Source organism: Triturus cristatus, chromosome 2_2 (assembly GCF_964204655.1).
Source record: "Triturus cristatus chromosome 2_2, aTriCri1.1, whole genome shotgun sequence".
NCBI classification, from domain to species: domain Eukaryota; kingdom Metazoa; phylum Chordata; class Amphibia; order Caudata; family Salamandridae; genus Triturus; species Triturus cristatus.
Window position 1 is genome coordinate 308,463,111 of NC_140582.1, and position 23,808 is coordinate 308,486,918.

The window sequence follows — 23,808 nt, forward strand, 5'->3', positions numbered from 1 at the left end:
ATGCAGAAATATACAAGTTATCCTCTCACCTGTTTACAAACCACAAAATAAAACTGGATGAATACCAATTAGATGTCCCAAAAATAAATATGGATAAATACAGACGGAAATGTTACAAAAATAAATACCATAAAACCAGGAGCCCTAATTATAAACCATATTGGTGTGAATAAACCATAGTTGCGTGGATTATAAACCATATATTTAGGGGTCCATTAAGATAACGGGCGGATCGCCACCGCCCATATGGCGGTGGCGATCCGCCCGCCAAAAACCGCCGCCCACTACAAATTTCCCACCGCCACATTACCATGGCGGGGGGGACCCCGGCAGACAGGAAGACCGCCCTCCGGTTTTCTGCCGGTAGGCAATCCGCCTGATTGCCTACCGGGCGGAAAAGCATTTTATATGGTGGCGGTGTCTGGTAGACACCGCCATCCATATTATTATGCAGGCATTTTTTGCCATTGGGGACCCATAGCGGGCCCCTAGGGATCCTTGGGGGTGGGTGGTGAACATGGGGGGTACCTATGGTACCCCCCTACAGTTCCATGCACAACATGGCAGGCACCGCATGGTGCCTGCCATGTTGTGCGTGGAAGTGTACGACATGCCTTCTTGGCATTGTGGCGGGTGGTGCTGAGAGCACCGCCGCCACAATATCAAGTATGCAGGATGCGCCCGCCAGTGTGGCGGGCGCATCCTAATGTCTGCAACGGGACCCCCGCACCGATGACAAAGTCCGCCCGCCATCCTAATGACCCTCTTAGTCTTTTGGATATTTAATTCCAGCCTTCTTTAATCAGAATTGTTCAAACTTGTTTAAGAAATTTTGCAGGCCCAGAAGAGTGCTGTAGAGAATGTAAACTATAATTGCACAATAGAAAATGTAAAAAACTAAAACATAGCACAACAACAGACACCAGCAGAAAGCACAAAGCTATACGTGGTGAAAGAACAGTTCAGGCCCAGTTCTTGTGCTGACAAGAGAAAGGTGAAAAGTTTACTTGAGGACACAATAGGATAAGAAACTTTAAAGGTGTTCATTTAAAAGCCAACTCGTGTTTAGCAAGCACAAAAATATTTATGGTTTTAGCACTCGGGATCACCTGCATGCACTTCGTGCTTCCAAACAGATTGTAACCATATTAGACATTGGGTGCAGGAAATCAAATTAGCATAGAATACATGGAGGGCTGAGCTGCTAAATGATGAAAGCACACATTTCACTAAAATTACATTTACCTCGAATACAAGTCCATTCACGAGTGTAAGAATGCTTTGTTTGTTAAGCAATGTTGAAAGTGCAATAAAGAATGTGTAAAGGATTAGGTCAGAGTTTGGGGCTATGGGGTCTGTAGGAAAGTGCTTAGTTCTGACATGGTTGGCCAATTTTTCCCTGGTACATGATGTGAATTTGACTGAAAGAGTACTGGGTTCCTGCCAAGCAGGTCTCCAGTGCCAGAGCGCTTTCCCAAAACTGTGCAATTGTTCACCCAAACGGCAAAACCTTTAGCACCCTCTGTAAGTCCCCGGTAAATGGTACCGTGGTACCTAGGGCCTGAGGTACTAAAGAGGGTCCCTAAGGGCTGCAGTACAAACTGTGCCACCCTAAGGGACCCCTCACCAAGCACATGCATGACTGCCATTGAAGGCTACGTGACTCGGTGCAGACACAAGTGAAAACACAATATGTCACACATCTGTGTGTGTCATGTCCCCTACTACTGCATATTATATTTGTAGGTCACCCCTACAGCAGGCCTGACAGCCCTAAGGCAGGGTGCTGAATATTAAAGGTGAGGACATATCCTCATGAGCAGATATGCCCCTTTGCTGGTCAGTCCTGTTGCTGCAAGTGCAAGTGACCAGGGGAGCCATCTTAAACCATGTACTGGACACTGGTGAAAATGAGTTCACAGCTACATGATGGCTTCACTGAAATAGGGATGTTTGGTACCAAACATCTCATCTTGCTAAACCTACCCTGATGCCAGTGTTGGGTTTATCAATAAATGCACTCAAAGGGAACCTTAGAGTTGCCACTTGAAAGCCTACTAGCCTCTGGTGTGCTTTCTGATTGAATTCTGCCAGCCTGCCACCCGAGACAAGTTTTGAACCTCCTAAGGTGAGAGCCTTTTGCTCTCAGGAGGCCAGGAGCAAAAGCCTAGCTTGGAAGAGGGTATATCACCCCCTCCCGCAGTATGACCTGCTGATTATCCCCCTTGGGCTGGCAAGCTTTGGAATGTGAATCTGGCTCCCCTCACAGGAGAGGAAGCCACCCCCCCATCCAGTGCCCACTTGGCACCTGGACAGGTGGGAAAATTAGCTAGTCTGGTAGGCGTGCCTTTGTACCACAACTAAGGTGGGCTAACTGCAACATGGATACGAATTTTCAGAGGCAGCCATCTTTACGATGGCATACCTAGGAATTCTGGAATGGGGGCGTAGTGAACCCAAGGTCAGTAGCCCATTGCCTTCTACTCTACATTGCCCTATCACCCCTAAATTCAGTATTTAGGTAGTCCCTGGCACCAGAGAGACAGATTCTGACAACCTACGAGAAGAAGGACACGAAGAGCCAGGAAAGCAGAGAAGACTAAAGAAATCCTGACTTGGCCCCAGCTGACCTGTCTGCTGTTCTCCGTCTGCTCTGCAGCAAAGAAGTCTCATCCTGCAGCTGTGGAGCCTCCAAAACCATGGAAGGCCTGCCTGCCCTCAATAAAGACCAAGAACATGTTCAAAAGAACTTCCAATGAAGAGATTCTGAGGTCTCTGGAACCGCCAAAACCTGATACCTGAAGCAACTACTGCACTCCTCACCTCTGACCCAAGCTGAAATGGGCCAATGGTGTCCACAAGGTTCCCAAGCCCTCCAGAGTCTGAGTTCATCATGGGTTCATCTCTCCAGGACTCCCTGGCATCACCTAAAGCCCCAGTATGTCGACCCTGTCGACCATGACTGCTCCATTAAGAAAATCCCAATGTCTAAGGACACTTCTGCAACTGACACCCCTGGGCCTTGGAGAACAGGAGCAAAGGTATCCCCTCGTACACAAGAATCGCTAGGCCTGAGCCCACTTGATGGTTGTTAGAAATGAGGGTCTCTAGTTGTCAGAGGTAAGTACCTTTGTCCAAGTAGGGACCCTTGCTTCTAGTCGGGATAAGGGGGATACACATTTTAGATAACCCCTGCTCACCCACTTGACACGAGCAGACAGGCTTATCCCAAAGGCAAGATGAAAAGTATTTGTACTCAAAACACACAGTAATACAGTGATAACACCACACTAATTTAGAAAAATAAACTATCTTTATCTAAACTCAGCAAGCCCAAAATGACAAAATTCCAACACATGTGTAGTAAAATAGCACTTCAAAATAGTAATTTCAAGAATAAAGCTTGTAGGAAACAAACAGCTTGTCTTAGGGTCTATTACGACATCGTGACAGCAGTAAATCCAAAGTAAGGAACCGACTGCGAGGTGTGCATCATCGGGCATGGAGTCACATGGACCCCCAAGCAAACAGTACCTTTGGATAGCGAAGTCTATGATGATGCACAGCGTCGTGGAGGTGAGGCATCGGTGCCAAGGTCAAGGCAGGTTCCCTGGCTGCCACATGGGAGGTGAGACATTGTGTCTGCAAGGAGGCAATGTGTTGAATTAAGGACAGGGGAAGTTGGTTGGTTCGGTGGTGAGGCATCAGTTCCGGTGAGGTGAAGTCAGGGAGTTTGTGGAGTCAAACTCTGTGGTTATCACGCCGCGATAACAGGAGGCAGCCACTAGCGATGACCGAGTCGGTGTGAGATCTGGCATCGGGAAACTGCAGATGTTGAAGGGTGTCAAAGGGCATCAGAGCTGCGGTGCTGACAGGTGGCGTGTCGTACACTTCACGAGCAGTGCCCCTGGCGCAGTGCAGGTCGCGGGATCACAGCAGCATTGCTGACTGCGTCTGAGGCAGGATTTTTTGCTTCTTTCAAGTTGCTTCCAGCTCCCAACAGCAGGAACAGCCTCCAGAGGCCCAAAACTGGACTAGGCACCTCCTGGCAGGTCATGACTATCAGCAATAAAGTTCAGGGGAGCTGGGGTGAAGTCTTTGTGTGCCTGAGACTTCAGAACAGGAGGCCAGCACACACAGGCCCTTGGAAAATCTTCTCCAGCAGGTTCACAGCAAAGTTCCAGTCTTTGTCCTTTCCTTGGCAGAAGCAGCAACTGCAGGCCAACCCCACACAGCACACAGCAAAGGGGCAGTATTCCTCCTCACAGCTCTCCAGCTCTTCTCCTTGACAAAGGTTCCTCTTGAGTCCATAAGTGATTTAAAGTTCTGGGGTTTAAGGTCCACTACTTATACTCCATTTTGTCTTTCTTCTTTGTGCAAAGGTCTCTGAGCCCAGTCCAAACCAGTTCTGTCCTCACTGGTGCAGTATGACCACATGGGGTAAAGACAGTATTGTGCAAGTGAGACAGGCCCTATTCAGCTGTAAGGAAAACTCCTCCCACTACTCTAAATGCAGCCAAGGTCTATTCAGCTCAGCTCTGAGTCATCCAGGAAGGGCCAGGCTCTCCTCATCCCCTCGAGTGGCTGTCTACAGTGAATGCACATCCCCAGCCCCTGTCACTCCAAAACCAGACAGTCAATCCACAAACAGGCAGAGGCACACAGAATGGTTATATAAGAAAATGCCCACTTTCTAAAAGTGGCATTTACCAACACACAATTCAAAAACCATCTTTACTGAAATATGTGTTATTAAATTATGAGTTCAGAGAGCCTAAACTGTATTTCTTTATCTTGTCCCAATGAGAAGTTATACTTGTAAGATGTTACAAAGCATCTCCCATTCAATCCTATGGGACAGATAGACTTTCAATAGTGAAAAACAATATTGGCAGTATTTCACTATCAGGACATGTCACAAACACTACTACATGTCCTACCTTTCACATACACTTCATCCTGCCCTTGGGGGTACTTTGGGCCAACCTGTGTGGTGTTTTCTATGTAAGAAAAGGGAAGGTTAGGTGGGTGCACTTGTCAGGTTGACATGGCAGTTCACAATTGCGCACAAACACTGCAGTGGCAGGTCTAGATATCTTCTCAGGGCTCCTCATGTGGATGGCACAATCAGTGCTGCAGGCTCACTAGTGGCATTTGATTTAGAGGTTCTGGCACACTCAGTGCACTTTTCTAGTGACTTACCAATGAATGCCAATTGTGGAGAACCAATTGTCATAACAATTTACACAGGGAGCATTTGCACTTTGACACTGATCAGCAGTGGTAAAGTGCCCAAAGTATCTAAGCCAGCAAAAACGAAATCCAGCACAGCATCAAACATACAGGAGATAGAGGCAAAATGTCTGGGGCAGCCACGCCAAAGATGCTAAGTCTAACAGTGGTTCAGCACGACTGGCATAATAGCCAGAGCCTGCAGTTACTTTTAACGGTGACCGATCTCCATTAAATCCTATTGGGCACCCGACGCTGATTTGCACCCTGCACCCAGCCGCCCTCATGTCGCTGGTGGTGTACTGCTAGTTTTGCCTTTGACCTTGCCCTCCACTCACCTTAACTCCTGAAGATTGGTCCTGTAAGTCGATGTACTGTATCTGTTTGCAGGATAACATGGCAGAACTCAGTATCCACTTTTTAAAGTGGAAAGAATGTATATTTGAAAATCTACTTACCTGAACGATTTTTCTCTGATGTCTAAACATATATAAAGATACTTGCAATTTTTATAAATTGGTGTGGCTCTCCTTCTTGAATTGTGTGTGTATTTATTAATCACTGTGTGCATTTGCAAATGTCTTGCACACCACTGTGTTAAGCTTAAGGCTGCTCATCCACCCTACCCCCTAATAGAGCACTTCGGGATTGCATAGTAAGCCCCTGTCCACTAGTAAGGGAACCCCTGGAGTCTTTACACGGTGTATCAGATTATTGATACATCACATAAAGAGCCAGCTTCCAACTGGGTCACAGGTCTGTACGTGTTTTTCTGTCTTTAACCTGCAAGTCATTTATCAGTTACTGATTGTAATAAGGTACTGTGTTAGCTGTGTATAAAAAGAGACGCCCATGAAGCAGGAATAGGAGAGAGACCAGCAGGCTGCCAGTGTGTAAGGAGGGTCTGTCTCCCTATTGCAACAGTAAATAGTTTTCTTTGCATTGTCAAGAGGAGTCTGTGTCTTTTTCATTTTGACGGTTTCAAGTCACCCTACAAGAGTTCTAAATAAATGTAGTGTCAGCAAAAAGAAGTGCTGGAACCTTTTTACAGTTCAATTTGGGAGAATCATTTGTCCAGTTGTTGAGATAATTATGACATAGCTTATGCACAAAGAAAATAGGCTGGGTGCCAGGATACAACTATGGCGAACCCCCCTATGAATTGGAATGGCAGTAGTTAACTCTCCAAGCTTCCCCCAGCTAATCTGTGTGTAGTTAGACTGATGGTGCCTAATTATGATATCTAGTATGTGACAGAGTACACCCATTGAGAAGGATCTCCCTTAGTCTCTTTCTGGGGACCAGATTGAGCACACCCTTAGGTCAACAAAAGTCGCATACGGATGATCTTTGAACAGAGTGATGCATTTTCATGTTAGAAGTGAAAAACGAAAGCCTTGGTCAATAGTGCTAACCTTAAGAAGAAAGCCGACCTAAAAGGTGGATAAAATCAGATCCAACATTCCTTAAACATCCATTCAATAAACAACAAGAATTACAATAAGAATATATGAGGCAGACTATCATAAAAGTAGATAAACTGTATCTGAAAGTCTTACAGAGTATATGTTGGACTTGACCCTTTGTGGCTAAAGTTCCTTAAACTTTTTGCCTTCCTCCTAGACCTATTTCTGACATAATAATACCAACCTAGATGCTTTGAGCACTTTGCCACTGCTGATCAGTGTCAAAGTGCAAGTGCACCCTGCATAAAGTGTTATGGTAATTGGTTCTCCATAATTGGTATGTTTGCCTTACTAGTAAAGTCCCTAGTAAAGTGCACTATGTGTCCCAGGGCTGGTAATGCAAATGGTACTAGTGGGCCTGCAGCACTAATTGTGCCACCCACACAAGTAGCCCTAAAGAGAGATCTCAGGCTTGCCACTGTAGTGCCTGCGCGCAGTTTGTCAACTGCCTTGTTGTCCTGATAAGTGCACCCAACTGGCCTGGCCTTACCTTCCTTTTTGATGCACATCAGACACCCCTATAGTAGGCCCAAGGTATCCCCCTGGGTAGGGTGCAGTATATGTGAAAGATAGGACATGTACAGAGGTGTGTACCATGTCCTGACAGTAAAAGGCTGCCAAATTCGTTTTTCACTGTTGCAAGGCCATCTTGCCCATAGGACAGAATGGGGAATGCTGTGTCCCATTATTCCAGCATATCTTCCCATTGGCATAAGATGGAAAGATAGAGTTTAGTGTGCCTGAACTCAGAATTTAATAACACATCTTTTTGTGAAGATGGTTTTTAAATTGTGTGCTTAGGAACCACGTTTTTAAAAGCCTGCCTGGGTTTAGATGTGACAGGGTCCGGAAAGTGTCCTGACCCCAGGGAGGAGAAGGTGAGACAGCAACAGCCTGGGCCTGGATTTTTCATGTAGGGGGGGAGGAGTAGCTTCCTGGATGTGAAGAGGGCTTTGTTGCTGCCACAAAAGGATAGCTCCACCTCCTGCTGAGCGTCTGGGCCCCAAACCCCCATCTTCAGAGGAAGAAGGTGTGCCCGGGCAGGAAGGCACCCAGAACAGGTTTGGACTGGACTCAGAGCCCCCTGAACACAAATACTTCAAAGGCATTTAGGGGTATAAATGTAAGAGCTGAAACCCCTGAACTCAAGACTGCAATCCATACTGAAAAAGGATTGAACCTACTTTGTGATCAAGAGGTACCTCTGCCAAGGAAGAACAGCTGAAGAGAAGGACTGCCCTTACTGTGTGCTCTGGGACTGGCCTGCAGTTTTCTGGTTTGACTAAGGAGTGGACAAGGGACTTTGCTGTGTGCTGTGTCTCCCTGCTTGTGTGGACTTTGCTGTGTGCTGTGTCCTGAAGTAGCATGTCTCCAAGGGCCCGAGGAGAGCTGGTCCTCTGTTGTGTAAACTCAGGAACACAAAAGTTTCCAACTGTGTCTCAGCGACGCTGTGTACGTGGTGCTCTTCCACACCTGAGACTGTTGTGTGGTCCGTGGTACTATTTACGAGGTGCTCCGTGATCGCATTGCCCCCACAGTGTGAAACATCGTCCACGCTGCTGCCTTGCTGTTGTGGCCCGAGCCATCATCGTACCTGAGGCTGTGAGTAAAGATCTCTGCCGCTGGCCTGAGCCGCAATGTGCCAAAGGACTTTTTGAAACTAAGACCCGTGTTTCAGCGACGCTGTGTGCGTGGTGCTCTTGCATGCCTGAGACTGCCATGTGGTCCGTGGTACTGTTTACGAGGTGCCCCGTGATCACATTGCCTCCGCAGCGTGAAACATCGTCCACGCTGCTGTATTGATGTTTGTGGCCCGAGCCGTCATCGCAACTGAGGCTGCGAGTAAAGATCACCGCCGCCAGCCGGAGCCACAACGTGCTAACGGGGTACTTGGAACTAAGGACTGTGTCTCAGTGACGCTGTGTGCATTTTGCTCTTGCACACCTGAGACTGCCGTGTGGTCCATGGTACTGTTTAAGAGGTGCCCCGGGATCGCATTACCCCCGCAGCGCGAAACATCATCCACGCTGCTGTATTGCTGTTTGTGGCCCAAGCCGTCATCATAACTGAGGCTGTGAGTGAGAATCATCGCTGCCGGCCCGAGCCGCAACGTGCTAAAGGATTGCTTCATGCTAAGGAAGCTACAAGGTGAAAGGGATCTTGATCGTTGTTCGTCGAAAGGAATCTGCCCAAGATCATCAGCGACGGAGAAGGCAGTGCCGTAACCTGTTCGGCTACACCGCCACCTAGAACAGAGCCGCAACATGATCGGGATCGCCCAGCAGGACGTCTGACGAGCGGGGAGAGAGAGAGTGAGGCAGCGCACCCCCCCCCCCCAGGTAAGGCTTGGTCTCCGGTCGGGAGCCGCAAGTGTGTGTAGCCTGGGGAGGCATGCAGGAGGAGTGCAGGAGTGCTCCGAGCTCTCTCCCGCTGCACCGTGTTAGACGTGCTGAGTCCCCGAGCGGCCCGGACCTGCCCAGGACCGGGGCCACCCCTGTAAGTCTATGACTGTTGTCTCTGCTGTTGAGGCCTAGTGGGGGCCCGAGTTGACCGCGCATATTGCATCACGAGCCGCATTATTATTGCATTACGAACTGCCTGATTTTTGCATTACAAATCGCATTATTATTGCATTACGAACTGCCTGATTCTTGCATCGGGAATCACATTATTATTGCATTACGAACTGCCCGATTCTTGCATCACAAACCGCATTATTATTGCATCACGAACTGCCTGATTCTTGCATTACGAATCGCATTACTATTGCATTACGAATTGCCTGATTCTTGCATTAAGGACTGTTCTATTATTACATTACGAACTGCATAGCATTGCATTAGGACGGCATTGGAGATCGCAAATTGCTCATTAGTACCGCAAGAACATACAGTGCTTCTTTGCCTTGTAACCGGCCAAGTAAATTATTACAAATATGCATATTGCTGTTTTTTTATCGTTTGGTCTCATCGTATCCCTTTTTATAAAGATACAAAAATACTGTTATTTTTTATAAAACCGATGTGTTGGCCATTTGTGGTATTATCACTTTGTTACTGGGAGTGTGGTTGCAAATACTTTACACATTGCCTTGGAGATAAGCCTGGCTGCTCGTGCCAAGCTACCAGGGGGTGAGCAGGGGTTATCTCTGCCTGATGCAGTTAGGCCGCCCCCGGGCCCACACCCCAGCCGAGCCCGCCCGCACTGCCAGGATCGTCGGGTAAGCAATGGCGCTGCTGAAAGCTAAGCATTGTGGCCTGGGGTGGAGGCTGTTGCGGCTGCCGAGTCAGGGCAGCTGCGCAAAGCACCGTTCACAGGAGGAATTGTTGCTCCCACCTTTAAAGGAGAAGGGGCTCATGCGGTCCTGATTAATTGAATCGTACGGGCTTGGGGGACTAAGACGACAGTGCGGTCATCTAGATAAGCCCTGCCTGACTTCAACATGGCGCCCAAGACGAGACTTGCCTGACCCTGACTTGACGCCCGCAGTATAGAAGAGGAGCAACATGCAGGAGCGAAGCCACTGTAAGATGGAAGCCAAGCTACATATCCTTTCCTATCATGCCATCCTCATCATCTCCCCCCTCCCCCAATTCTGGACTTTCGGTCACCCAAGAACCACCCTTGAGTGCAACACCACCTGAACACCTGGCTGAACGATGGCAAGAATTTCCTGCTCTGTAAATATGTAATATATAATTGTCCAAGCCTAATCGCTGGTAAAATGTAATCCTGAGTGAATTTGCAATTTGTATATATATTTATTTCTAACCACTAGTATATGTAGTAGACCTTTGTACTTACTACCATTCTTATGTGACTTTAGAGTTTATCTGTTTGTATCTCTTCCCTAAGTGACTTTACAACTTGTACGTTTACAAGTCTTCCCTCCTTTCGCTCCACTTGTACATTTGGAATTCTTTTCCTGTTTACATCTTTTAAGTAACTCATGTAAACCAAAGTCCTTATGTAACGCAACTGGTTCTTTTGTAAAGCGCTCTGACACCTTCGGGTAATGTTCGCGCTACATAAAATCGCATTCAATAAAAATAAAATAAATAAAAATAAATCTAAAGGTGTGTCCCTCCTTACCCTGACTATAAGCAAGGGTCCCTATTTGGACTAAGGTACCTACCTCAGCCAACTAGAGACCCCCAGTTCTAACAGAAAATACTCTAATTTAATACAGGGGTGGTATGACAGAGAGCACCTGTACTGGGATGAACAGCAATTCCTCAGAAATGAGGCCTCCATGACACCACCATTTTATCTGTTTCCCAAAGTACACAAGAATCTAACAGATTCATTGGGCGTCCAATAGTGTCATCCAAGACTAACCTATTTGAAAACACCTCCATCTTTGTTGATTATTTTATATTTCCATATGTTAAAAACCTCAGCTCATATGTAAGAGACACTAAAGAATTTTTACAGAAGATTCAAAATTTGTACTGGGGCAGTGAACATTGGATGGTGACCCTAGACATAGAAAGTCTATATATGTATCAGACACACTGATGGTCTAAAGGCCTGTAAATATTTCTTGAAAGCCAGGAACATTCATAAGTTGGAACACTGTCACATGATCTTTCAAATGATTAAAATATGTCTCGCTAAGAATGTTTTCATGTTTGAAAAAGAGTGCAATGAACACATGCAAGGGACGTCCATGGGCACATGCTTTGCCCCCAGTTATGCCAATCTGATGGGGGGCTGGTGGGAGAGGCAGGTTCTCTGGAGCAAAGAAATGAAACAATGGACCAACAAAGTCAACATTTGGCTAAGGTATATCAATGATATATTCTTTGTATGGGAGAGAAGTGAACAAGAGTTGGAAATGTTCTTCACTGAATTGAATAGAAATGCAATGAATCTCAAATTTACCATGCAACACAGTCAAAACAATGTAGAGTGTCTCGATTTAAAACTTACAGTAGCAGATGTTCTCACTGCTACACTATCTCTATCTCTATCTTACACGCTGCCAGCAGCCACCCCCCATCTGAAGTGGAGCATTCTATATAGTGAATTCCACAGAGCTAAGAGGAACTGTAGCTCTGAGGAATCTTACTGCAAGATCAAGGTAAGAAACTATCCACATAAGGCAGTAATGATAAACATCATAAACCTAAACCCAAATTACACCTAACTTCACACACATGCACACATCCACACATACACTCACATTCAAACAGCTCAAACACGCAACATAGCTTTGCCTATTGTATTTCTAACCACCAAGAAAGAGGCGTGTTTCCAACCTAAGAGTTAAGGGGGCAATCAGCAACCTCTGTGACATGATATCAAAATAATATATCCACACCTCAACAAAAAGCACATTGCTGCACACCTGAACATTTTCTCATAATAGGTTAGTCACTAGGGTTAACTAGAGTCCTATATATTTGTGATTTGTTCTCTCACTACCATTCTACACAGATTGGTGACGGGAAGAGGGTTGTAGGAAAAAAGAAGATGGATATCCACTTGTATGACTTATGTTATGATTATCCTAAATGTTATCCTGTGTGTGATTGTATTAATGAATGAAAAGGCATTTTGGCTTGGAACCTGCAGTGATGGACTATGTTAGAGGCCTCTGGGTGGCCTCCCTTGTGTGGGTGATCGCATAGCTCTGGAACATAACAATACCTAATCTCTCCAGAGGAGGGGAAAATGGCGGCCGTTAGTTAGCAGTGGCTGCGGGCTCTCGCTCTACCATGGCATTTACACACAAATCCGAAGCAAATGGATGCAACCGACACAAGAAGTCGATGAAACGGTTCAGGGTAAAATTTATGTAGGGATTAGTCTACTTACGCGATCCCTCCTTCCCTGCATCTGTTGCGGTGTTCTGGCGTGCGGAGGTGGTGGTCAGAGGGGAAGCGGTGCCTCGGAGAGGTTGCTGGTCAGAGGCAGCGGAGCGGATTGCGCGGAGCAGATACATCGCCGCCAGAGTTAGATTTCGGAGTAGCTGGAATCAGGCACCCGTCCTCGCACTTCCGGGTCTGCAGTTCCAGCAGTCTGTGTTAACCCCTGAGGGCTCACAGAACCCCCGGTGGATACGGACGGAGACTCAGACGGCCAAGGACAGAGACAGAGATGTGGCGTGTTTAAAGAAGGTAGATTTTAGTTCATGGCTTTCTCCAATGACCCCAGCAAGGAGGAGGGGGCGAGACTGGGGGCCTAAGCTGAATTTAGAATGAGGGGCCTTAGGGGAGGAGAAGCAGGACGGGGATTTATACACAGGGGTAAATAGACTCAATAGATATACCCTCAGAAGTAGGGACATGTGGGGTCGAAATCAGTCCCCCCCGAGTCAGTCAATAAAGATCTGGTGCTATTTACGGCACAAACTAAGCCCCCAAAAACCACCAGTACAGCTCAGAGTACAAAGACCTCTATCGGTAAGATTCCTCTATGCAAGGATCTTAAGAAACAGTCTAAAAATTAATCAGGCAATATTCGCGTTACCCCCTCCTTAAGGTCGTATTTCAAAGTCCAAGCTACACAATCTTCTTTGAAAGCACCAAATCAAAGCCCTGAATTTAACGCTGGGACAACATCGGGTAACACCAGAGTTCTGAAAACACAACCGCCACTGGAAAAAGGCAAAGGAGCAGAAACAGAAATGGATCCTGTACGCCTGGAAAATAGATATGACTCTCTCTTAAACTTGGTTGATGAAGATAACACTGCTAATAATCCTCCGCTTTCCCTGGCTAAAAAGGTTAATGCTGTTAATCAACCTAATGGCACTAATGGCACTGAGACAAATAGCTCCTCGCAGAGTGGTAGTTCAGCAGAAGAGCTAGGGTCATCAAGGATATTAAGTACAGCGTGTAGTACAGGGGCCCTCACCTCCACGGAGGGGTTACTAACTACCCTTCTTACAGAAATAAGAGATAAATTTGCTGTCTCTGAAAATAACCAACTGAAAATACAAACAGTCTGCGAGACATTAGAAACTAAAATGAATGCCATTTCAGAAAGAGTAGGTGCTATGGAGTGAGCTATGGAGGACCTCACGAGACAAGTAAATAAAAATGCACGTGAAATTCAGACGTTAAAAGGCGGCGATAAAGTCTTGAGGGAGAAATTGGAAAGCTTAGAGAACAATGCTAGGAGGAATAACATCAGGCTCCTGAATATACCAGAAGACGAGGAGGGAGGGGATATAAGATCTTTTATAATCAACCTCCTTACAGAATTACACCCTGATATTGACAAACCCGCTTCTTGAGGATGACATACAAAGAGTACTTCAGGATCCCTTCTCTAAAAGACCTGAGAAGAAAAATACAAGAAGGATCCTAGTTAATTTTAAGTCTTATGTGCTTAAAGAAAAGATTTTGGCAGGAGGGTTAAAAGCAGGGGTGTACAACAAAGCTGGATGGTCATTTCGCTTCAGATCAGACATTTCACACATCACTCAGGACAAACAATGGGAGCTGGGGAAATCTATGCAGGAACTAAGAAATGTGGGCGCTACAGCAAACCTACGATTCCCCGCCTCTCTAAAAGTGATGTGGAATAAAAAAATGTTTAATTTTAAGGATCCCGAAGAGGCAAACGCCCTGATAAACCAGATAAAGAGTACATCCAAATGAGAATCAATGGATTTAGGCCTGGTTAGAGATAGAGTCCGAAAACCAGGGGTATTCAAATTTACCTCTAGTAGTATTAAGGGAGGGTTCCCCAGGGGAGGGGGGGGGGGGGGTTGGATCACATATAAAATGCAAAATTATTATTTATTTTTTTATACACAGGGTAGGGGGAGCTAGTGGGAAAAAAGAAAAAAATGTCCTCATTTATAAACAACATTCAGAGGGTCGTATGTAATCTTTGACATTCTCTCTTAGATGTTAATAATGTTGGTGATTTCTACGTTTTCTGAGTTAGTCATGGCAAAGAATGAAAAAGCGAAAACCATGAGAATCATGTCCTGGAATATTAATGGTTTAGGGGTTCCCTCCAGAAGAAAGAGAATATTAGAATATTTAAGACTATCTGACTGCAATGTTTTCCTTATTCAAGAATCTCATTTGCTTAAAGAAGCGTGGACAGCGGTTTTAAAACAGCAAAAATGGATTGAACATTGTATCTGTACAACCCAATCCTGTACAGTGAAAGGGGTCACCAATTTAATTAGAAAAACTGCCCAAGCTATGCTAGGTGAATGCACAGTCGACCCCTTAGGAAGGTGGTCAATTGCTTGGGTTAAAATCAACGGCGCATGGTTGACTTTTGTAGGTAACTATGGGCTGAATTTAGATGATCCAGCTGCTTTGTATAATCTACTTCTTCAACTAACCAAAATAAATGACCGTATTATATTAGGGGTGATTTTAATTTGGTTTTAGACCCGAGTCAAGACTCTACCTTGTGCAGAGTAGCAGTAAACACACAAAAAATGAGAGTTGCCTTGAGGCAATTAATGTCAGACATTTGGCTTGTAGATATATGGAGAGAGATGGCCCGTAAGACAAGGACATTTGGTGGGAAATTCACATTCTATAACAAAAAGTGCTGACATCGTTCCAGAATTGATTATTTCTTAGTCGACGTTGTCACAAGTAGAAATACCATCACTGTTAGCCATGTCCCGGAGCATATGTCAGATCACCCCGCAGTAATCTTAGAATTAGCTATGGATGCGGGCCTCTCTCCCCATAGGTGGATCATTAATCGAGCACTACTGCTAGAAAATGCAGTAATTGGAAAACTAAAAGTAGAAACTAAAGAGTTTTTTTATTTTAACCTTAATTCAGCTCCACCTCAAGTTGTATGGGATACATATAAGGCTTACCTGAGAGGTTTTTTAGCAACCACATCTATCTCTCAATCTAGGAAAGTGCAAGAGGAGATCGAAAAGCTAGAAGCTGATATACACAAGCTTCAGGAACATCTAGAGAATGATCAGGGGAACCCTAATATTTTAAGAGAACTAGTAACTGCGAAACATAAGCTCGCTGACTTCCTAGAAATAATAGTTTTAAAAAAGTGGGATGCCAGCAAGCTAGCTCATCACAAATATGGGGAGGGTTGTAGCAAGCTTCATGCTTGGAAAACAAAAGTCGATCAGACAAGAAATCAGATAAAGGATCTCCGATGCTTAAATACCGGTAATATTATCATGGATGACTCCGAAATTGAGAAGGCCTTTGTTCAATTTTTTTTAAACTTGTTTACAGATGAGACGAGACTTGATGAAGACCGTATGGAAGAATTCCTCTCAGAATTAGCTCTTCCCTCGCTTCAGTGTAATGAAAAGGAGCAACTAAACCGCCCCATATCGGTGGAGGAAGTTATTCAAACTATTAGTTCCCTAAAAGAAAGGGGAAAGCCGCTGGCCCTAACTCCATCCCTAACGACATTTACATTATTTTAAAAGAAGATCTTGCACCTTTTCTTTTTCAACTGTTAAACTCATTCTTTATAGAAGGTCATAGCCCCCGTGTCATGTGAAGAAGCCACCATAACAATTCTGTTAAAACCAAATAAAAATCCAAGACTCTGTGAGTCCTACAGGCCTATCTCACTTTTGAACTGTGACCATAAAATATACAAGCCGATCATCACTAAACGCCTAGATAAGGTAATAGGCCCATTAATACACCCAGACCAGAAAGGGTTTATGAAAGGAAGGCAACTCAGTGAATTGATACAGGATTTAATTGGGGCGATAGATATGGCTCAAACTTACAAGACCCCTTTAGCAGTAACGACATTCGATGCTGCTTAAGCTTTTTATCGGGTCAACTGGTCTTTCCTGTTTAAAATAATTCAAAGCTTAACCTAGGTGAAACTTTTTTGACGGCTATCAAAGCCATGTAAAAAAATCCATCCGCTAAAATCCTCATAAACGGGAAATTAACTAGATCAATACAAATAGGAAGGGGGACCAGACAGGGCTGCCCCCTTTCTCCTTAACTTTTCAATTTCTATATTGAACCCCTTGCGTGTAACTTGAGAGCTTGCCAGAACATTACCCCCTTCAGATGTAATGGATAGAAGAAGAAAATCGGCCTTTACACATTTGATCTTATAATATACACCGACAATTTAGAAAGATCATTTCCAGAGATATGGTCAGAGATAGAGAGTTTTGGAAAGGTTTCTGGATACCTTATCAATCAACAAAAAACAGAATTAATGAAATGGAATACCAACTTCAGGAGCATTTATACAAAGAAGGAAATTAGATATCTTGGTATCCAGATAGTTCAAAATATTGACAAAATAGCCTTGGTCAACAAAGAAAGTCAGTTCCCAATTACAATCATGGGGGGCGCTTACACTTTCCTTCTTGGGTAAGTCAAATTTATTAAAAATGTCAATTTTGCTCAAAAATACTTTTTTGTTTAATGCTATCCCTTTAAACTTCCCAAAAATGTTGTTTAAGAAAGTGCAGGGGCTTTTTTCAAGCTTTATGTGGGGAAACAAAATTCCAAGAATAGCTTTAGAAAAACTTAGAAAGAAAAAATCTTATGAAGGCAGAGGAACCCCCAATTTATATCTGTATTTCTGTGCCTTCCAATTAAAAAATTTCCGACAATTGTTGATGGAAAGTTCAACTTTTTCTCCACTTTACAAAGCCCTTACAACCGAGTTTATTCAACAAGCAGGGTGTTTCCTTCTAAAATTTGTCCATCCAAAATATTTTAAAAAGGTCAAATTGAAAATTTTGGTAACAGCCACGAAGCTCTAGTCTCAGGTGAGACGCCTTCTACAAATCCCGTATTACAATGATGCTGCACTGATCTGGGACTCCCCAGGCACACCGCCGTATTGAGAAGATGCCCTTGCTGCTCCTCTTCGTGCTTGCGGCATCACTACATGGGGCAATTGATTGTCGGCGCGGATCTTATCTCTTGGCCTCATTTTTCAGCGATATGTGAGAACTCGGTTTCAAATTTTAAATATTATCAGTTGTCAAGCTGGGCAAAATCTATAGGTAAAGAACTAGAAGGGAACTCGGACTTGGCATCAAAGATATGCTCACGTCAAACAAAATCGAAAGAAGTGGCAGAGTGTTACTGGTTACTAGTTCATGATGGAGAAGAGATGAAGGCCTCATTTACTGAGATTTGGAAGAAGGACCTGCCGGACGAAGACCTTGAGAAAACAGGGCAAGTATCTATGTCTTTCTTATGGTCGTATGTGAATGCTGCACCCTTAAAAAAGAATCACCTCTTCACAGTACACAAAGCCTTCTGGAAAACTCAGAAAATATCGAAAATGGGAAGTCAAGAGATCAAGAAGTGTCCAAAATGTGGAGAAGATAAGGCAAACGAGGTCTATATGTTCTGGAGCTGTCCTGTAATATTCTCTTATTGGTTGGTGAGACCATTTCAGATATTATGGGGCTTGAAATAAAACTAACAACCCCGTCCATAATTTTTGGGATACTTCCGAGGGACTTAGACGGCTGTCCTTTAACAAAAAGGCACAGCGCACTCTTCTTTATCCTAATTTTGCTGGCTCATAGATAGCTATGTATTAAATGGATTCTACCTTGTTCCCCTACGGAAGAAGAATGGATTCATTCCATTCAGAGGGTATCTTCTCTAGATCAATCTGGTAAACAGAATAAAAAAAGCCAAATTTTGGGAAATCTGGGATAAGTGGGTGGAGACAGGCTCTTCTTAGAATCACACATAAGCTATTAGAACCTGGCCCCTGTTGGTTTATTGTTTTTCTCTTCACTGATCTCTGGTATTTTCGTTGTTTCTTCTTTTTTTGGTATTTGTTTGCTTGGTCCGATGATTAAGAATATGCTCTAAAAGGAGGCCTTTGGCAGGGCCACACCACCTCCAAAACGGAGGAAAGCAATGGTCTAACAGTAGAATCAAGATTAGGAGCGTGACGCCACCCAAAAGGCCGAAGGTGTGGCCCGGAGATATTTGATATCACTCATTCCCTTGTAGTGTGACCGGGCCCCTAACAACTACTTTGGTCACTTGAGGTGGTTGGAATACTCCCTTCTTGAACTCAGAGCATATTGTGGTTAAATGAGGGAAATTAAGAAAAAAAAAATACCTAATCTCTTGCCTATCCACTCACCTCACCAACCATTTGCGTGCACTCACATGAACTTGCATACCCCCACTAATAATCACATCTAACTCCTATAAAATTTAATCTACTTTGAAGATCCAGAGTAAATGTATAGAAAGGTTTTTCTTGATAGCAAAAGAATAACCTCAATTACCCTGAATAACCAGTAACCACTGGATCAGCCACTAACACTGGATTCATGAGTTGCAGGCTACCAACCAAAAAGCACTTCTGAGCCTTGTCAGGTGTAGTAAGAACTATATGAATGCAATTACAATACAATACACTATATGAAACAGCACCACATGGTTGTGCGGTCTGATTCTGGCCTCTACTGGAAATATCACAACCATGTGAAAAGCCGCCACAGATAGCCGATAGTACTGCATAGCAATTTTAATGTATTCTGTAATGTTTTGTGGAATGTATTGGCAAATGCAGCCATTTATTCTGCAGCATAAAAAAGGGTTCTGTATCACTAGATTTGAAGACAGGGTTTAACATTAGTCATGAGCAAATCTAGAGTTTTCATATTCATACATTGCAACCAGTGCTTATCATTCACTGGAATTACATTTGTATTAGTTCTTGTAGCGCAAGCACATGCCTCTAGGGAAGACACACATAAAATATGCAGAGGGAATAGCAAAGTTGTAGAAGAAGTTTAGATGAAATTAAAAGAGTATTAAATGAAAGAGGTGTCTCTAATGTAGACTGGCAAATCCCTCTAAGGTGCGAATCACAGCAGCAAGCAAAATCATAGCAATACCAGTCAGTGCATTACATAGTATGTCATAGCTTTACATTGATAACTGGGTGTGCCACACATAGACTCTTGCCTATGCCTGATATTTGAAGTGTCGAGAATTGCATTAAGAGCATGTTTTTAAATAAAAGTTTAATTGTCTTCATATGAGCCTTTAGTGATTTCTAGTGCTAGGAGCATTTTCTATGCCTCATTCACAAAAACTCTGAAAACTATTTCTCTGATATGGAAATATTGCTCTTTATTCTAGTCTGAATATCACATACTTATGACAGACTGGGTGTAAGGCTTCTAAAGTTCCTTTGGCTCTGCACACCCACAGACAACTCCTTATGTTAGGGATTGTGGTGGCAATCCAACTGTTGTGGGTTATGGCTCCACAACTGCTAGCTGATGAACTGGGGAAAGGAACAGACCTTTGGTCAAGTTCACAGCAATGCAGGCCTGGAAGGGTTCATCCTCTGCTCTTGCATATGCAGATTTATAGCTTCTTTTGGTGTGGCACTGGAAGCTGGTAAAAATGTTTTGCTACAGCACTTTTCCAGTACACTACCTTAGAGGTTCATTTGGCAGAGGCTGTCTTTCTAGGAGGCAATGGGGGCCAGAGTATCCAGAGTGTTGGACATTTTGAATTTGAGGTGAACTAGGATGTCCACAGAGGTTTCCAGAGGCTAATCGGGTATTTTAAGAAGAAACTTGGTGGATTCTTCTGGGTGTTTTTTGCTCAGGTGTCTCCTTGTGAGGAGTTGGATCAATGTTGATTGGTCTGTTAGTTTAACTGTATAGTATCATTGTCTCCGTGGGCAAGTGGAATTATGTGATTTTGTGTTGTGCGATGCGGTGCCGCATTAGCCACATTATCTGCTGCATAATCTACAGGTTTTAACAAAAAAATGTGGTTTTGATGCCGATAGATCAAAAGTTATTTAAAATGCTCAAACACATGTTTCAAATGCCGTGGAAGTCCCTTTGCAAAGGTTGAATGGTCACCTTTCAGTTGCTCGTACCAATGGAATGAAACCTTTGCCTAGACAGTGTTAGCCTGTGTAAAAATGACAAAATAAGGAATAAATACTATCACAAAATGTTCAGCATTAGGCAGCATCATTTTCCTTTTCTTGCAGCATAATTTAGTACAAAGGCCAAAGCCTGGAACACCCTCCCTCTCCACTTCACTGTCACTGAACCACTTCAAGAAGGGACTAAAGACCTGGCTCTTCAACTCAGAACCGCAGCACAGTGCCTGGTCCCAGCCAGGGCGATGAGCTGTGCTACAAAAATACTAGTTGATTAATTGAACCTTGCCACATAAGTTGGTCCTCCTCTGCTACATAATGGACGATTATTCATCTCTCTAGAACTTCAAACCTCACTCAATAAAATGTCTGCCAGAGATGTTTGGAATATGTTGAGAAAATGGGATTAAAAGGCAGTGTGTTTCTGTTTGTGCAATGGCTGGTTAGTATTCTAGTCACATACTGTACTGGGCAGCGTGCAAAAAGTTGGTGCACAGTGGTCACCAGGCCCATCTTCTAATGCTTCTTGGGTAAGAACTGAAACCTGAACAGCACAGTCACGCTCAGCAGTAAGTTTAGGTAGGGCTTTAAGTGGGCAGGGTCCTGCCGGTGCTCAGCACCGACAGTTCTAAAAAGCAGCTGATGAGACGAGTCCCTATCAGGTTCTCCATGTTTTCCCTCACCAGGACTGGACTGGGACCAGCAACAAGCCCTGGCAGATTGCTGCTCGACTGGCCCTGGGAGCGTGTGGGAGGGGGGGGTAGTAAAAATCACCGCTCCTGCTTTTGTAACTGGGGGCCAATATTGCAGCACTGCTGCAAAACTGGCCCCCAGTGACAAAACCGACCCGCACGGCCAGAAAACCGCCCCCCACCCCTCCGGCCCACGGGGGAAATACCTGGTGCCCGCTACAGCCAGTCCGGCCCTGGCCCTCAACCTTGGCGTAAAAACCTGTTTTGTGTGACTGCTGTGTTTGCTGGAATGTCTGCTCTGATCCAGCTATTTGAAGAAATAATGTTCATTGCTGCAGGAAAGCGTGGCAGTTATTACAGTTCAACACATGGTGTAGAACAGCAAGGCACTTTCTGATATAATGCGGAGTACATTATTACCGTGTTCACTACAAATGACGTTAACTTTCATTGTCGTCTACTAGGCAAGGTTTCTGCCCTTCATGTGCTTGTATACTTCATACTTCTAGAATCAAGGCAACGGTTATGTTGTTGCCCCCAGAGCACCTCAAGGTCACATTATGCTTTGCAGTTTTTATAGCACGAACTTGGCCCAAGGGCACTAGAGCAGCGGCGGCGGGCACAAGTAAACTGGTGGGCAGGGCGAGCGGAAGGGGGGAAGTTGACAGACGGAAAAGGTATAATTAAATAAATTAATACCTGTGCCGGCCCCCGCTGCACTAGAGTGCTTTACATGAAAACCTTACGTTTTTACATGAGAACTGTTCTGCAGGAAGAAATGCTTCGAGTGTGTAATCCAGGTTCTGGACCTATATTTTGTTAAACACCAACGTTATTAAAAAGAAAATAGAGAGAGAGAAAATACTTAAAAGGAAACAAACTATTTGAAAAAGACCGCGAATGCTCACCCTTACCATTGACCAAGCCAATGGTCCTAGTTCGTTGTAGATATAATGGGACAGATTTATGAGGTTTTGCCGTAGGGAAGCGCAGCAGGCCTTCCTGCTGCGCTTCCCTACGGCAAAAGAAAAGGGCAGGGATGCGCCGTATCTATAAAATGCGGCGCATTCCTGTCCTTTTTCCCTGCGCCGGCGCACAATGGGCTGCCTGCGCCAACGCAGGCACCTCTGCACCATGGTGCAAGGGTGCCTGCGTTGCGGGGATGAACATTTTTGTACAGGAAGGGAAACCTTTCTGTACAAAAATAATCACAAGAGGTCTTTCCTCTTTCTATGTGTGCTGCCGAATGCAGCACACATAGAAAAAGGAAAAACGAGGAGAAATAAAGATATTTCTCCCCGTTGCGCCTCCCTTACGCCGGAGGCGTAAGCTTTTGGCGCTGCCTCAGATTTACGATTTCTCGTAAATCTGGGGCAGTGTCAAAAGGCCATGGATGTTGCTGGGAACGCCCCCAGCAACACTCATTGCACGCCCCTTTAACGCAGAACACTGCGTTAAAGGGACTGATATTTATGAGGCAGTATTAAGCCAAAAAAAGTGGCTCAGTGCTGCCTGATAAATATCACGCAGGCTTCTGCGCCACGGAACGTTACAAAAAGTGACGTTCCGATGGCGCAACGGGCCTCATAAATGACGCCCAATGTCACTTGATGTATTATATATCTGGATGCAATGACAGAAGCACCAACATACCAGTCGAGCAGGACAATATGCGAAAGCATATATTTTTAGCTTGCGTGTGTCTAAGCCACGCCCTCATTTACATCGGCCATGCCCCTTTAAGAAACCCGCCAGTTTTTTCATCCCATTCAAAGCCCTGAGTTAAGGGCATGCATTCCAGTAAAGAAGCTACTGCAGAACAAAGGACGTGGCATTAAACAAACTCAAGGCATTGAAGCTAAAGAAAAAGCCACTCACTCCAATGAGATTATGATTCAAACAAGAAATTACACTAAATCTAACATACAATTCAGAAAACTGCCAGCAGGTGGCAACATCGCCACAAGGAAAGCATCTTTCTCTACCACTGAAAACACAAAATAAATGCAAGCTGTTCCATAAGGTTAACGTTTTACTTTTAGAGCAGACACTTTATTATCTGTCCACGCTTGAAGGAGAAAAAGAAAATGCACCTGTTTTAGAACTTTCAGGGAACCAGATGCTCCCAGCAGAGGCACAACTTTCTCATTAATGCAGTTAATGCTATACCTATAAACATACCGCACTCAAAATTCCTTTTTGCCCAGATTTTTACCGTTCATTGAAATAATAAAGTACACTATATCCAAATGTTATTAAATGTAAGCTTTATGTGTTGCTTGTTAAATATGTGAAGTTGTTTGCCACGCTCAAGCGCAAATAATTGTGCTGTTCCTAATTCAACAACTATACGGGGGAGTAGGAGGTGGGCGGGGTAGGGGGGAGGTGTGGTACTGAAAACCAATGGAATTGAAGTACCTTTATTTGTTCTGTCTTGCAGATGCTAGGCTGCTGCTGGTGTATGTAGGAATCACAGAGTCTCAGGTAATAAATAGCACGTGGGTATACATTCACTAAGTTTTACACTCATGTTTGCGTCACAAAAGTGACACACATCAACGCTAAATCATTTTTTA